A 12,849-nucleotide genomic window follows, 5' to 3' on the forward strand; every position below is an offset into this window, starting at 1 on the left:
GCTGTTACTGCTGCTGCTGCTCCACAGTCATTTGCCGTCTGTACTGTCACAGTCTCACTGTGTTGTTTTCTTTAGAGAAAAACTATCAGGGCAGTAAAAATAGGAGTCTTTTAGCTGCACTATCAAGTAACACACGTGTGTGTGTGTAACATTAGTCAGGGACTTTTATCCAGGTCAGTGAGAGTGTTTTAAAAAGACTGGAATTTTACACATACATTACTACATTTACAGATTTAGAATAATCCAAAGTTTGCCCAAATTAGCTCTCATGTTAACCTAAAAAAACATATTTTTTCTTTTGTAAGAAAGTGACTAGCAACAGTAAAGAAAACAAAGTTGGTCATCATTAGCTGGCACAGTGGGTGACGTTAGCTTAAATGTCAAAACCAGACCAAAGACTATACATATAAGAAGCCAAATGATAACCACTAAATATGGCAATGACAACAATTAGCTGCATGTTTCAAACTAAAAAGTAAAGGTTTTGGGCTCAGGAATAGTTGATGGTGAGCCAAAATCAGAAAGTTTGCTAACCATTTGCTAATAATGACAAAATGTTAGCACAGAAATAGCATAAAATACATCAAATATATCTAAGTTCCAGAACTCGTCCCCAGCCTTTACTTTGGACAAACCTATGATGAGAACAACAATCTCCAGAAAGTGGAGCTGGTGGCCCTTTAAAAAGCAGGGCAGGACAAACACGTGTGTGCACTAATTGGCCCGGTAGCTGTGGTGGGAGAGTGACATCATGTCATCATTAACAGGTGCCTCATCCGGCCCGGTGCTCCTGGGAAAGTTTTAATTTAGCAGCGTTAGCCGCCGTCCACACCACTGCAGGCCGGTGATTAGTTGTCAGTTAAGAGCTGTTGTCAATGTTTACGAGGTGTCGGAGGGACGGGAGGCAGGTCTGCCGTCCAGGGGTCAGAGGTCAGGTACAGGGCCTGCACCCTGACCAGAACACCATCTTATAAAGGAGAGGAAATGATGTTGACTGACTGTTGTAATGGCTGCGTGTGTTTACTGTTTACTGCTCCCTCATGTTTTCAATGAAAGACCTGGAAAAACTGCATTTACACTGGACAGGCAGATGTGGCCCACATCCAACGTCTTTACCAATATGTGACCCATTTCTATTGTTTTATGACTGTCTGTACGGCACAAATGTCAGTTTTCTCTAGCTCAGACCAAGGACACATTAATACCTGGTTATAGAGTAAATACATGACACAAAATAACTATTAATACACACATGAAGTAATAATACAAAATGGAGTTACTGAGCACACAAGGAAACATCTGGGCCTGATATGGGCCATAAAAGGAGAATTGTCCAGTTGGGCCAGACACAATTGTTTCCCCAGTTTTGCTCAAAACCTGACTTATATACAGTATATAACTCAGAGTACTAGAGGTACAGAGTACTTGTGGTAGACCACTAGGTTCACCACTGTGGTACTGCACAAAGTGTTTTGGTAAAGTTTTGAATGTCCTTCCTGACACAACCTAAACTGGGACTGGGCACTAAGCGGAATCAAACCCAGAACCATTTAATAATGTAGACCCTTTATTATTAAAGTAACAGGTTAGCCAAGTTCTAATCCTAGAAAGTGAACTAAAATATTTGACTACTTTGTAGGATGCAGTCTGCGTGGTACACATGCGTATGACCTCATCATAAAAATTAAACTCATTTTTTTTGCCTCCATCTTTTCTTCCCCTCACTCCTGTAGTTCCGGTGCCTCATAAATGCCCACCTTACCTTAAAGTGACGAGTCACGTGGTCCAGACTGGAAGGTTTCTCTGGATCCAGGCTGAGCCACAGTTCCTGTTGCAGTCAGTCTTGAAACTCAGCCTCCTGGAGATGCAGCCCCTGGATTGGAACATGTGGCAGTTGTAGAGGTCATTTAGAACAGATGGTGGAACAGAAAAGGCACTTAAGATGTTTGATAAGATTTCTCCCATGTGGGGTTTGTTGACTGTCAAATTTAATGCAACAAACTTTGCCCAGAATTTAAAACACAGTTAGGTTCTCATTTGCTCTTCCTGTTCTCTGCTGCTGGTTTCTACAGTTTGGAGAAGGAGTCCTCCTATGAAGCCCTAACTGTTTTTATTACTGAATAATTCAATGGAGGGAGAGGTTTTTGACATCCACATATATGTATTTGAAAGTCAAATCAATTTTATTTGTTTAGCCCAAGTTCACAAAACAAATCTGCCTCAAAGAACCAGCTCCAGAATCCATCCTCTGCATCAACCCATCAATCCATTCCTGTGGGTCACTTTCAGAGGCAACTGTTCCCCACCTATCCTGTGGGTCACTTTCAGAGGCAACTGGGCAGTGGCTGTTCCCCACCTCACACCCCACAGTCGGCTAAGGAGGGATTTGGACCTGCCAACATTGACCTTCTTACCACTCCGTAATGAGCTGCCGATCTGAACATAACCTCCCAAAATCCCCTAACAGAGGAAAATGTAAACAAAATATTACACTGACATTAAATCATCATCATGTTTGAACATTATTATAAAAAACGCTGAGCAGCAGTGTGACGATGGTGGAAGGAAAAAAACCTGACCAGACTCAGCTAAAGACTAAAATGAGAGTTAAAATCTCAGTACTACAGTATGATATGAGAGTGATTATGTTGATATAGTTTTTAAAAAATCAAAATAATTATAATAATAATACAAATATAAATAATAACAGATATAATAACAGAATAAAAGTTGGTAAATGTCCTCAAATATAGGATTGGAGGAGACACTGGAATCTGAAGAGTGTCTGAATCAGTACAGAAGAAGAAGAAGAGTAGCAGCAGAAAGTAGCTTCTGCAGTAAAACCTCTCTCTCTCTCTCTCTCTCTCTCTCTCTCTCTGTGTGTGTCTCAGAGGAGGTCTGATCTGTCAGGGTCAGAGTCGGAGCCAAAAGCCTGGTTCTCTGCTCCGTTTGCAGGGCAGTTAAAGATCTCCATCTGGCCGTGTTGCCACAAAGCTGCAAAACGGATGGAACCCAGAGATCCTGTAACTAATAAAGTACTACATGAGATGAAGAATCTGTCACCACCTACTGGGATTGTCTGATGAATTCCCGTTGCATCACCATCTTCATTGCGTCACTGTATTTGTTCCGTGTTTGACTGCAGTTTGAAGTTTCAGCCGCAGAAATATTTCTTGGCCTTAAAGAGGAAAATATTCTCACGGTTGATAATGTCTACATGACCTTGGCAAGATCGTCCAGGTCGGAGTCATCCAGAGGACACAGGCTGTCCTCCATGACCCACGTCACCCTCTGCCCACAAAAATAAGGCTGGAGGTCCCACTGACTTTGGACATCACTGGTTTCTTCTGTTGTCATTTTTAAGACGATCTCGTTAAGACGATAATGGAGGAAAATGTGACCTTGTATATGAAATGATGTTTTTACATTTGTAAGACGCCTGGTTTAGTCGAGTCAATTTCTTTAGTAAAGCCCACATTCATGAACACAATGGATTGAATGGACTTTTAAATATTCATGGTGTTGCATTAGAAACCACTCTGCAAGGAGAATGGCTTGATATTTGTGGTTTGTATTCGTTCCACAGAACATTTTAGAACACAAAAAAACAAGCTCCACTCAGCCAAACTCCATGTGATCAACACAACTATGAAAAATCTTCTTGCCTTCGGTGAGTAGGAACCATTACATGGGAGATGACAGAACCTGACTTTTCCTGTGGAGCTGGATGTGAAATCCCATGCTGAGAACAAATGACAACTGTTGCTAACTCACACTGTCCCGCCCCTGGATGACTTTTCTAATAGTTAGCTAATGCTGTCATTACGTATCACATTAACCTTAGAAACACAAATCAGAAGAGCAAGACAAAGGCTTGAATGTGAATAAAAAAGAAGCTTCTGGGCACTTCAACGAAGAGCTGACGCCTCTTTCCTGTCCTGCTCCCTGAGGAAGTTATAAAATACTGCTCTCAGAAAATACAAGAGGCCACCATCCTGAAGGACGTCATCGTGCAGCAGCAGCAGCAGCAGCAGCAGCACACCAGTTTAAACCATCTAGGAGCCCAGAGCGTCCGCTGGGATCCATTTGGCAAAAGTCGTCCAAACTGAGCCTGAGCAGAAGGAATATTTTCTCTCTCTTCTATCTCACTTTACCTCTCAGTTGCAGTCTAGACGTGGAGAGGAGAACAGGGGAGGAAGAGACTCTGATGCCAAGTCATGTGCAGTTGTAAGTTTAGGCGACACGCACATCTATGCACCATCGACTGGTGAGGTCGGGCTGAGCGCTCGCAACAAATAAATCTGGATTCTGTCAATTAATCGCCTGATCTGAACTCGGCTGTTCCCACAGTTTGGGTCGAACAGATTGATCACCCCTCCCCCCAAAAAGTACACCCACACACAGATACACCAATATTCAGACATGTGGGAACCATTCGTCCTCCCACGTCCTGCTCTCTGTCTTTACGACAACAGCAGCAGCAACACAGCAAGATATGTAAAAAGAAAACGTGATCACAAGTCAAATGTTCGTCGACTCTGATGTGAACGATGATGTTGATAATGGTGATGATGATGATGACAATACAGTGTTTCAGAGCGAGGGTTTCTCAGGGTTCACAAACTTTACCTGATGTTATTTTTGACAAAGTTACCATATACTTGTGTACATATATTTTCATTAACAAATGTTAGTCTTTTTCTTAGCGACAATGAGGAAAAAGTACTATAGTAAAATAGTTGGCTATTTTTTGTCAAATGTTTATATGTATTAATCACAGCAGAACGACAGAATTTCCATATGAATGCACATGGTCATATTGTTTTACATTTTGAAATCTCAGAACCAACACTGTACTTTATTATCAGATTCAAAGAAAACTCTTCAATGGCTCAGATTCAGCCACATGTTTCATTCCATCTGTTGTTGACTGCGGCTCAAAGTGTTTTATATTAGGAAGTATTGATGACCTTCAGTGGTCGTCCCTGCTGATCCACCGCAGCATTTGTTTAACCCACAGAACATAGGAACAAAAACTTTCCTATTCCTTTTAATCTCGCTTTTATTCACTTGTAACCAAAGGCAGCAGCAGCCAATAAAACAAAACTGCGCTGCCAAATTCACAAGAGGCCCGTGCAGCGTTGAGCAACACATAAACATGTTTGATAAATGAAAGGGAGTGAGAAGGAAGGAGGAAAATGATTTGTTAGTTCATCTGCCCTGCGCTGCCAAATGAGAGCAGAATTTTAATGATGCCATTTTTAACCCCGCAGCACAGGCGAGTTAAAAACATGCAACCGTTTTCATTTGACCCTCATTTGTAGCAAACACTTTACCTCAAGCTGCGGAGGCTGGAGCACCAGGGCTAAAGAGCTGCACTGTGTTCGTCGAGGGTCACGCAAATGTATTCCAGAGAGCGTGCTCTGACTGACTTCATGACGCTCCAGCTCAGGCAGTAATCCATAATTCAAAAGCTGGTGGGAAATGACCGCTGCAGCTGCATATTCAGCATCCCTGACGTAGGCACACCCACGTGCACATGCATGCACACATATATGTTCTGCTGAGAAAGTCCACAGACCAGGTTTGAAGTCTTTGTGATTGCACAGACATGAACGCACTAGGGATTTTGTTGGGTAAACACAACCAACGGAGGAAATCAGGGGTCGAATGTTTGCGCTAACCTTTCTCTGGAGGCGAGAAAATGCCCCACACCTAGTTTGCAGCTAAAAAAAGAGGCGGCAGGATCTACAAATACTGCCATGTGTTTGTGGAGTTTGGGACGTGGCCTTGAAATTTACCGTTGACCCAAAATGACCCCTGTCCTGGCGTGACCTACACATGGGAAAGTGGAGTACTGACGACAAAATTTGTGTCCAGAATTTTAAGCAGCCAAACATAATGGATTTAACCAAAAATAACTTGTTTTCATTGTTTTACACTTGCATTGGTGACTGACTGGGAACTGTAGGAAAAAGGATCACTCTCCAAACCAACAGATGTCAAACTGCAACAGCATTGTCTTTAGGTTGCTCATCAAACACCAACACCTGGGAACAACCACTCCCAGGCCCAGCTATAGGTCAGTGTTGTTTCAGGTACATTGGCTCATACATTGACAACGGACCAGGCAGTGCACTCTAATGTTAAGGTACAAAAATATCACAGATGACTGATGACTAGTTGATAAACACCAAACAAGTGGTTGTGATCACGTATGACGGCCCAGGAAATTAAAGCTGACGATGATCGTCACCAATATGATACAATACTGTGGGCAAGAAATGGGAAACAGATACAAAGGCTAAAGCTAAGATAAAAAAGACACCAAGAACAGGCAGCACATACTGCCACCATCTGAGCAGCAGAAGACTGACAATAACAATAATTAATAATAACTTGAACTTTATTGATCCCACACTGAGGTAAATCGTTGTGTTAACAGCAGATCTGGTGCCAAGTATGCGGTTCCTCTGGGGTTCAAATCCAGGCCCTTCTGCATGTAAGGCAGATGTGTAAGCAGGCGTGATAATCATTGCACTATGGAACCAGTAAAGAAGGCACCGTCGCTGAGTGGGCATATCTCGAAGGATGAGAAAAAACCTCAATTATTAACCATTAATAAAGGGCCAAAATAGTAAGTGCTAGGTGTCTGTGCTTTTAAATGGTACTTTTCTTCTTTTTATATACTACTACACTATTTTTTTCTTTACCAATATACTACTTATAGTGAACCCACGATCCTTTGGTTGAAAGTCACAGCGGTGACCAATGAAAAAGGCAGCAGCTGAGGCTCAGACTGTATCAGAGAAGTCACTCACCTCATGAATCTTCCTCCAATGTCCCCATCGTCTTCCTTCTCCTCCCCGTCCCCCTCCTACTCCCACTCCTCAGTTGACACCATTGCCTTCTAACTCTGCTCAGACTGACTAACCCTCACCCACTGAGGACCTGTGTCTTTTTGTCTCTGATTCATGGCTGCACGTGTAGGTGCACCAGGTCAGTGTCAGCCGTGACTGAACTTCAGAGCTGACACGAGGTCAAATCCAAAGATCGTAAACCAGTAAGCTCTATTATTATATATTATTTTGCTGTATTTTTTTCTTTCTTTTCCTTTACACATAATTTGAGGTGTAAGAAAATATCAATACACACAATACTGTATTTTATTTCCTCTCTAGTGATTACAAATGTAGATCCCTCTGTTCCAATTTTAGTAACCTGATGTTAAGCAGACGTCAATTCTTACGATTGAAATGTTTAAAAAAAAACTCAACTGAATATATTGTCAGGCCTATAGTATTGCAGTATACCGCAACACATCGTATCGTCGTCCCTGTATCGTGATACAGATCGTATCGCCAAATTCTTGCCAATACACACTTCTAGTAATGAGATGTGTCATATCTCTGCTGTGGCGACCCCTGGAGGACGGAGCGGTCGTAAGTCATTCTCTCACTCACTTCATGTGTTCGGTAATAGATACTGCATTGAATTATATTCCTCCCCCCTCAGGGATGTGACTTAGTTTGAGAGAAACATGCATTCCTCATGAGCTCTCACTTCACCTCACATGTTTGCAAAACACATTCATGTCACCCCTCTGAAAAGCAAACAAATCAAAATATAACAAATCAATTGTTGCTGTTTTATGAGCGAGAAAGTCACAGTCTGTGACCAATAGCATTTTTTACGTCACTGAAGCACAAACATCTTGAAAGAGGTACGCAATTGTAGTAATGCGAAACAAACCAACAACAGTTGCTGTCAATTTAATGAGAAAGCAAATGGCGACCAAGGAAAATTAAAACTGGGCAGATACCAGTGCTCCACTTTGTTGACTCCGAGCGGTGAAGCCTGAGAGAGGTCAACGTGTCACATCAGACACGGTCTTTTCTTGTCCAGTCCACTTGGAGGCAGACGTCCAAAGCAGCAGCTCACTGATATCCAAACCATGTGTGACATAATGCCTTAAAGCACAAACATGACATCACCACGCTGAATAAATCTCTGGACGTTCGCTTCACCTCCGCCCCCGCACCGCTGCTCCCCCCCCCGTCTTGCTCCACCCCACTATTGCTGCTGTTTGCTTATCTTAGCCATAATGTTCGACACAAAACCAAACACGTGTCTTTGTTTCCAGCGTTTCCCTGTTTTACAGTAACACAATTTCACACCTGGGTTCAGGCCAGTGCTGCTACATGCGTCAGCGCGAACACAGAAACACAAAATTACCTCCAGCTGACTGAGGGTCGTACATTGCTCATCAACTTTCCAAATGGTCCAAACCTCCTCAGCTGTTCCAGGAACCGGAGCAAGAAGTTGGCTCTGATAGACTCCAACACTTATCTCAGGGCCAATCCTGGATAAACCACTCACCGGTCAGTCACTGAGACCCTTTATCATTTATAAACACTGTAATTAAATCACCAATAATGAGGTCAGAAGAGCAGCTCAGTGTCATTCTTCAGCTAAAGTCGTTCCAAAACACAAAAAATAAAAAAACAAATCCAGTTTTTCAAAGCAGACACGTGGAATTCCACGCTTTTCCTCAACAATCTTTGACACACTGTGACACAACAGGAATTTGGTTGTTGACTACACTGTTGTCCACTCCAGTGTTGAGTTGTGGTAGACATCATTAGCAGTCATACAGTGGTAGACAACCGTTGGCCTAGGAACCACCTCAAGTCAGCTAAAAGTTAGCCATGTCTGTTTAGAAGTTAAGGATTTGGACGATTATTTTAAAAATATCAGTAATAAACATTTGATAAATAAATAACTAATGATAAATTATCCATTTTCATAATCCAGGGACATTCCCATACTTCAGGGGTCACTTCAGGGGTCACCAACTATTTTGTCAGTTTGTTAACAGACACCTTGGGAACCGGACACTTTCAATAAAATGAAATAATTAAAATAATTAAAAAAAAGTCTAACATTATTAATTGATGTTCATTCATTTTGGAATTCATCTGTGGGCTAAATTGGACAATTTAGTGGGCCAGATTTGGGCTGTGGACCTTTGGTTGATAATCACATGGATATTTATCAAAAAAACATAAAATAACTGAAAACTGTTTGAGATAAATCCTAAACAGTTTCATTCAACTGTGGTCAGACATCAGGACCCCTGGACCTTCCCCCCAACCCCTCCCAGTTTTTATCAAAGTCCTGATCTTCCTGAGTTCAGGTCTTACTGGAGGCTTTTCCAGGCCAGGGCTTGGAGCAGTAAGCTAAACAGATGTTCTCATAAAGCAAATACAATAGTGAGATGTCCAAGCTCTGTGTCAGGGAGGAGGTGGGGACGGATTGATGGATGGGAGAAGGAAAGGAACAGACTCAGGCGGGGGTGGTGGGACTCAAGGAACGCCAGAGAAGTGGACGGACAGACAGAAAGAGAATGGAAATGGAATATTGTCTTTTTTGTTTGTTTTTTGAAATGCTTCACAGATGATCGGGAGGATGAAGACACCACGGGACAAGTGGTCGGAGTAGATAAGGTCCAACACAGCTCTGTTTTTGTCTGCTCTTCTATTCTACAGTTCTCTGTAGAACACTTATTTCCCAGGTTCCCCTTCTCTGAAACACACACACACATCTTAAAACTATAGGTCCTGTTGAACTCTCTTACACAGGTCAAGCAGCAAAGGAGGACAAAGTGGTATCTATGCTCTGCAGTTCATATTTGTGTTGGAGGCGCCACGCGGCCTGAGCTCCATGTTAGCTCGAGGTAATTACACCTATACACTACCAATATCCCCTCCCATTACTGCACACTAATGGGCCTTACTGCTCCGCTAACACACACACACACACACACACACCAGTACAAATACAATCAGAGTAACACACACCACTTTGTGCGGGCGGTGGAGGCCAGTGACAACATCAGTTAGCTTCCATCTGACACGTCAACGTTGTTCATGTTTTTCTTTGGTCAGACTCAAAACCAGCCAGTTCACTTCAAGTGTGTGTGTGTGTGTGTGTGAGTGTATACATGTGTGTGACTGTGTTTCAGGGAAATTTGTCTTTAAATGCTATTAAATTATTACATTTTTCCATCTTTGTGACGCAACATTCATTTGTACTTTTAAAGTCTTTGTTTTACATGAGTCAAACCTATTTAAGGAAACTGATACCAAAGAATGCTGGGTAATGGTCCACGTGGGTGGACACCACAAGCAGACTGAGCAGTGGCCCTGCACGAAATAAAAATGTACAAAGTCTGGGTAGAAAATGTCCAGCTACAAACCTGTAGCAACCACAGCTACTGTTTGCTAACGGTTAGACAAATATGAATCTATATTTACATTTAAAAAAATAAACCCTATGGGTTATCCAGAAAAAAAAAATTAAGTCAAACAAAATAATAAAATAGCTGTAAATAATACATTAGAATGACTCAACTTTAGCCAAAAAATAGCCAAACATACTGAGCAACAACAAGAAAATGAAAACCATCAATTGTCTAAGGTGCATATTGTTGAAGACTTAAGAAATGTATATGTTAGTGGTAGGTTAAAAAAACCTGTTAAAGTGACACAGAAAAGGGTATCAAAACTAAGCTAATGGTTTAAAATTATTTTAGCTTAGCTTAATGTTAGCATATCAATAGCTACAATAAACAATAAATAAAGGTTAGCTAAATGTTAGTTTAATATTGGCTAACATGTCACAAAAAAGTCTCTACTTGGTTTAGAGTTAGCTTTAGAGATAGTTGCAGGTAGTTGAAGACTTGCTAAAAGTCAATAGGCAAAACCACCCAAAACAATTAGAATAATTATTTAAAATGAATAATTCAGAAGCTAAAAAGAACCCACATTTTCTCTAGGAATTGTAGTTATCATTTTTGCACCAGTGGACACTGTGTTATCGTTAGCTGTTCCATCCAAATCCATTTGAAATAAAAATAAAAAAAATCACAAAACTGTGTCTGTTTTTCAACAGTCCATAATAAAACCTGATGTTGAAATCAGAATCATTTTCAATAAAACTTTTCAGTGTGTGACGGTCTAATGTGTTGTTCATTTAATAGAACAAGACAAAAACATTTGTTCCTTCAAACTTCATTTGTCATCTGGGAGAAGGTCTGGACCAAAGTGCTTTTCTCAAACTCCTCCAGAAATAAAGCAGTTTGATGACTTCATGAACTTCTTTCTATACCTTTTATGATCAGACTGTAAATATCCCCTGATTTATGCCTTCCCTGCACCTCTGCTCCTCGTACGTCAGCGGCCAGTGGGCGGCGATCAAAGCCAGGTATGTGCTGAGCTCGGCGGCTCATCGTCCTCCAAACACACACAAAAAAACACACGCTGCGCGTTGTTACTGCAGTGTTTCTGGTCGCTAGGAGCCCTGGAGAAGACACGATACTCCCTCAGCGGGTTGTCTGCTCTGATAATACTGGAGATTTTCAAAACCACAGTTCAACTCCAAACCTCAGCCAAATCCGTTTTCCAGAGTTTCCCTAATATCTGATAAGATGTTGCCCAACGGTAGCTGGGATTTTACTCCAACAGCTCAGACTCAGACGCTGACAGGTGCCTGCAAACACCACCAACCTCCGTCACCCTCTACATTTTCACTCTCCGACACATTATCACTTTCTCTGAGCCGGAGCAGGCTGTTCGTCACCCACACCTCACTCAGGACTAACACACAGATCTGGGCCTCCACAGGCTCTTCACATGTGAAAACAGCTTGGAGACAGTCGGCTAATAGCAAAGCCAGTTGACTGTGTAAGTGATCCACATACAATAACAGCAGAACAGACAGACACACACACACACACACTGACCAAACACTGCTCACGTGAACAGTGTGTGCAGCCACTGAGTGTGACCACAGTGTGACCTGAGCTTCATTATCTCCACCACAGCAATAATGGAATATACATTAAAACTGCAGCAGGTTTCCCTCTCTGATATGTAACTATTAGTACTTCCTGACACAGAACTGGTTCAGACTCCAGTCCCTTTCAAAGGCCTGGTGACCTCAGTCTGTCTCTGCACTAATGACAGAGAAACCAAAGTTCCTTCATCTTTATTTCACGTCTCTGAAGAATCTCCTAGAATTTGGCAAATGTCAAAATTCTGAAACGAATTCTTGGACATTAGTTTTCATTCATCTGTCAGGACATCCTAACCCTGTTTCTCTACAGTTGATCTGGACCAAACCAAAGTTCTAAACTGGTCCTAAAGAGGGAATTGGTCCACAGTGAAAATAAAAAAAGCTGCTCATTTAGTGGCCCACACCTGGTTTCAAGGTTAAGACAAGAAAAACTCTGCCACTTTAACTCAACTTGGAGCTAAAATATACTATATATTTTTTTTGTGTGTGTGTGTGATATTTTTAAAATGTTCTTTAAGTTTTGGTAAAAGAAAAACAATCATCAGACAGAACTGGAGGAACAAACAAGAAATTGTGCCATGTTTAAGGTTTAAAAACATGGTCAAATTAAATATAAGGCAGCTACCTATTTGACCAAGATATAAAATGTACTGATAAGTCTTTACTTGTGTCATCTGAGGGAACACTTTCAGGAATTACAGTTTTTTAAATCATGTCCAGTGAAGTTGTGAAGCAGCTGAGTTATTTTACAGAGAACTGATCCTTTAAAGCAGCTGCTTTGTGTTTAGTCGTCCATATTTTGTTTATCCTAAATAATCCATACAAATACAACAGTCTGCTTCCTGATCACCAGGGTTTCATGCTGTAAACAACACCAGACTGTTGGTCAATTACCTGTGTGTCTCTTCTTCCCCAGTTTGTTTCCTCATCTCAAAACCAGAACCAGGAACTGGTGTCAGCAGCCAAACGTGGTGCCGTCCATGTGACTGGCCT

The 12,849-nt window shown here is 41.6% G+C and overlaps 1 protein-coding gene across 8 annotated transcripts in view; it reads right to left on the reverse strand.

The window, feature by feature from the left end:
• The window catches only part of LOC112486239 (bone morphogenetic protein 4), a 147,202-nt gene that overhangs the window by 29,839 nt on the left and 104,514 nt on the right, over window positions 1–12,849 (reverse strand). For 7 of the 8 annotated variants that reach the window (XM_025057926.1, XM_025057923.1, XM_025057922.1 and 4 more), the window contains one exon: window positions 1,763–1,873. The gene's annotated coding sequence lies outside the window, so the exon portion shown is untranslated. Of the gene's footprint in view, window positions 1–1,762; window positions 2,312–2,361; window positions 2,413–12,849 lie in introns of those variants that run through there. The other variant, XM_025057925.1, reaches the window with a different exon arrangement.

Source organism: Cynoglossus semilaevis, chromosome 8, assembly GCF_000523025.1.
Source record: "Cynoglossus semilaevis isolate Cse_v1.0 chromosome 8, Cse_v1.0, whole genome shotgun sequence".
Taxonomy (NCBI): domain Eukaryota; kingdom Metazoa; phylum Chordata; class Actinopteri; order Pleuronectiformes; family Cynoglossidae; genus Cynoglossus; species Cynoglossus semilaevis.